The sequence below is a fragment of the Marmota marmota genome, unplaced genomic scaffold (assembly GCF_001458135.2).
Source record: "Marmota marmota marmota unplaced genomic scaffold, marMar, whole genome shotgun sequence".
Classification (NCBI taxonomy): domain Eukaryota; kingdom Metazoa; phylum Chordata; class Mammalia; order Rodentia; family Sciuridae; genus Marmota; species Marmota marmota.
In genome coordinates this window covers 29813052-29817970 of record NW_026000242.1, presented here as the reverse complement: position 1 = coordinate 29817970, position 4919 = coordinate 29813052, and the positions used below count along the sequence as shown (strand labels likewise).

General features: G+C 35.0%; 1 pseudogene; it reads right to left on the bottom strand.

Annotated features, from left to right (window-relative positions):
- Positions 1-606: 606 nt before the first annotated feature.
- Positions 607-2500, bottom strand: LOC107145739 (annotated as a pseudogene).
- Positions 2501-4919: the final 2419 nt, after the last annotated feature.

Below are 4919 nucleotides of genomic sequence, written 5' to 3'. Positions count from 1 at the left end.
TTCTGTAAGAAATTATCAATTTTTATCAATACAAATTTAAAATTACTCAGAATGAAAAAGACATTTGGTTTTAGAGTATATTTTTATTTTAATGGAATATTAGGAAATAGGTTTTCCTGAAAAACTATGATCTAATGATATGTTTTGCCTGAAATATTCAGTTGAGAAGGACCTCTAGGACATGGCCAGCTGGGGTAATAAACACCATCAGGATTGCTGGTAATGTCTGGGAGTGGGTAATGATGGCTAGGTTCCTATTTGTTAGCCTTACCTTTGTGAGAATGAATTTGTCAACTCCTTTTCAGAGAGCAAGTTTTGATTAATGAAGTAAAGAAAGTAAGAAACTTATCTGAACAAAGAAGCCTAAATATAGAAAGGAGAAAATGGAGAAAAGTTGTTGTGTTTTTTTTTCTCACTCTACAGCAGTTAATTTTATTTGTTCAAGAGTTCTTATTGCAATCATTAAAATGAGCCTGGACTTTGATTCTGTAGCCCATATCACATATTAAAGAAGAAGCAAACTGACCCACGTACATGGATGCAGACTAAAGGCTCAGGGTTAATCACATTGTAATTTTCCAATTCCTATAGCCTGGAGCTCAGTAGTCACAGGTCTTTTAGGTTCTGGATGAACAACAGGGTATCTGCACTTTTCTTGAGCTAAGCAACCTCATCATCCTTCAACTTCTGGTTGATAGCGTTGGTTAATCCCCTAGCATTGAGGACACATGGAAGGCTCAGGAAGACTTCATTCTCAATGCCATACATCCCCTTCACCATGGTTGACACTTGGTAAATCCTAGATATATTTTTAAACATGGATTCAATGAAGTCAGCCACATTTAGCCCAATAACCCAGTTGGTGTATCCTTTTTAGCTTGATGACTTCATACACACTTTCAACCACCATCTTAAACACTTCCTTCCAGTTTTCACTATCATTATCTGTTCCCATTTCTGGATTTAATTCCTGGATAGAAACACCAGCCACGTTCACTCCACTACACACAGTCACACTTGAGTTGCCATAATCTCCCAGAATCCATCCATGGCAGCTGCTGGAATGAATGCCTAGTTTCTCAATCATAAGATAGTGAAATCAAGCAGAATCCAGATTACACCCACTTCAAATCACTCAGTGCTTGGGGAATCTACTTAGTTTCCAGGTAACATATGTAGGAATGTCCACTGGGTTGAAAACCAAAATTATGATGCAATTGGGACTGTACTTGACAATCTGAGGAATAAAAAATTTGAAGACATTGACATTTGTCTGCACCAGATTGAGACAACTTTCCCCCTCCTGCTGACAGACTTCTGCAGTCACTACCACAATCTTAGAATTGGCAGTACAGAGAAATCTTTATCTGACATGATTTTATGTGTTTGAAGAAATAAACTTCCATTCATCATTTCTCCTTTGAGCTTATCTTCCAAAACATTCACCAGGGCAATTTCATCAGCCAGAGAATTTCCCAGAATTCTGATAGTACATGCCATACCAACTTGACCAACACCCATACAGTGATCTTATTCTGTGGGACCGCTGCCTCTTCTGCAACTGGTGCAATGAGTTTTTCCTTGAAGGTTGCCTTTTCAAACAGTCGATAGAAGACTCTCGAGACTGGAAGAGTCTTGCAAAGACAATGTCAGCTACGTGCGTCTCCTAGGGCTCCGAAACTTGAGAAAAGTTAATGTATATGAATAAAGAACAACTTTCATAATTTTCCTCAGGCAAAATATTTGTACTCATTCCCCAATTCAGAAATGGGAAAATGACATTTAGAAAGAAAAAAATATATAAGTAACAAGCGAACGAGTCATATAACCAGATGTAAGAGAACACAGTTTTAAGTTCTGTGAGACTATGATTCCCTCTCTTTCTGTATCTCTCCCATTCTAGTGTTCTGGAAAGTTTATACCTTCCTCTTCTCTATCAATTTCTTGTGAGTGTTCTGAAGAAAACCTGAGTATAGACTATTCCTCATTGTAAGACAAATAAAAGGAGACAGAGACAACATGCAGAGGCAGGAAAAGAAGTGGCTGCCACTCTGAGCAGCCACACTTATTATATCAAAAATTACAGTAGTTCATCAGTACCATGACTACATTATTATTTAGTATTCCTTTAATCCCAGTTGCTAGATAATTGAGATCAAAGTCCAGAATGATTAAAACACAGAGTCCTTTTCTCTAAGGACATTAGCATAGTAACTAGATACCTTACCTGTATAGTTATCTTACTAGCTTCAAGGAGAAACTGCTGGGCATTCCAAGGGCAGAAGACAGAGTACCTGTTACTCCCCAGGAGTTTGCTCTCCAGAGGAATGCTTCCCTGTACATTTCCACAGTCAGAATACCTACAAGACCCTATTTTCCCAGGAGATGAAGGTTGAAACTGATAAGACTCCAACATGAATGTCCCCTTGAAGGACATTTCTATAGCAGCCAGGCATCCTGTATCTTTGCTAGGGGGTTTCCCAGCAGCCAGGCATTCCATGTCTTTGCACTTAAACTTCCTAGTCACCAAGCATGCCACAATCACGAAGTTTATCAGAGAAACCCATCCTAAACACAGAACCCCTACACCTAGACAGAACAATAATTCTCTAGTTAAGCTGGTTTTGAAAGGAGAAAACCAGAGATTAGCAAACTTTAGACTGTGGGTCAAAGATAAAACAATATACACAAGAACACATTTTTAAATATAGTTATTTTGTTATAATGCTGCATACTATTTCTTGGCCAAAAATTCCAATTCGCATAATACCAGTCATATTGGTAACATTTTTCAAACAGAATCCTTAGTGATAGAGCAATAAAATCCTATCTGATAGAGTGATAAAAAGGATAAAAAGAAAACATCTGATGAATTAATTAGAAAAAAATTTCTAATTGATTTTGTAAAGGTAAAATTATTACCATCAATCAACTCTTCAAGTCAACAATTAACTATCTCATACTTGTCTGGAAAGGGAGTGGGGTAAAATTTATTGTAAAAATATTATTTACCTATAAAATAGCTGTAGGAGAATACTGTTCTTATAACAACAACAACAAAGAAAAACCTTCTTTACATTCTTCCCCCAAATATCTCTAGGAAATAGTTGTAATAAAAAAAATAAGGTCTTATGGATTTTTGTAAGATTATCTTCTATAATACCTTGCCAAAAATCACTGTGTGCCTGAGATGAAGGCCGAAACTTCTATAATACCTTGCCAAAAATCAGCTGTTACAAGTTACAAGAAACTGTGAATTATCTTTGTCATACATGTTTTGTACCTTCTTAAACAAGGCCACAAAATGTATCCAATGAAATCCTTCTTCTCCAGCTCATCCTGGTTAAAGATAAAAAGAACTGTTATCAACAGATGAATAGGTAAAGATAATGTGATATACATATAGAATGAAGTTTTACTCAGCCATAAGGAAGAATGAAATTATGTCCTGTCTGGGTAAATGGATGAAATTGAAGAACTTGTGTGATGTGAAATAAGCCAGACTCAAAAAGTCAAAATCAAAAGTTGAAAGTCATGTTTCACATGTCAAAGAAGGGAGAAAGAGAAAGCAAAGAAGAAGAAAAAAGTGGTATGGTGGGCAGAAATCTCATGAAAACAGAAGGTAGAAAAATAGAGTAGATGAAGGGAATCCAGAAGGAGGGAGAAGAAGATTGAACATGGGGAAATAAAATCTACCAAATCATGCTATGTCTATGTACAAATGTAACACAATGAATTCTGCACTTAGATAATTATAATAACATTATAATTATTATTATTATAATGAAAAGGAGATCAGTAAAGTAGAACAATTGGATCTGTGTAAGAAGAAAAGGGAAGGTAAAGGGAAATGAAATCAATCAAATTATGTTATGGATATGTATGAATATGGCAAAATGAATACCACTATTATCTGTAATTTTAATGTGCAAATAAAAAATCAAAATTTTTTGAAAACTGAAGGAAATATTAAAAAAATAAAAATAGGAGTAATTACAGTAAATAGATCAAGAAACATATTTAGTTACAGATTAAAATATTTTATGTGTTTATAATGAAAATCAACAGATAAAGACTTTTTTTTTCAGAAAAACACTTCATTGCTTATTTAGCTTACTGTGCTTCTCTTTAGGTCCTATTGTTTACTGTATTACATATAGTACCTATTTGATTTTCTGTGCAAACATTAGATGAAGTCAATTTTGATTTTCTGAATAAAATACGAACATTAGTTTTCAACAGAAAACCAACTAATAAATACAGAAAAATGTTTGCTACTTGGCAACTATAGGTCTTTTATTTGCTACTCTGAAAAATTACCACAAATTTGATGGTTTAATACTATGTGATTTGTTTTTCATTTTATATCCCTGTATATAACTAACCAGGATATCACTACACCAAATGCAATGTGCCAAGAAGTTTGGGTTTCTTTCAGGGGCTCTGGAGGAGAATCCTTATGTATTATTCTTACAATATTACTACAAGTGGAAAATTATGCTAACACACACACATACACACATAATATATACTATATTATACGTGCCTATATATATTAAATTGGAATATATTTAGGGTCCACAGTTAATGGCATTTGCCAATAGAGTAGACATATAAATGAAGAAACAAAGAAATCAGGGACCTTAATTTTCTGTGACCAATAGCCTGTTTTCTGAGATGAAATGATTCAGGTGATGCATGTTTGGAGTGAAAAATAAATAAATGTGAGAATCTTCAGCCTGAAGGTGGTATTTGAAGATACAGTACTAAGTGATACCATCTAAAGAGAGTTTTAGCGGCAATTAAGCCGTAGAGGAGTATAAAGTCCTAGGTAATGACAGCACTGAGAAGGTTAGAAACAGGAGGAAGAATGACTCCTACCTAGAGTGGTGAATGGAAAGAGGGAGGGAGGGAGGGAG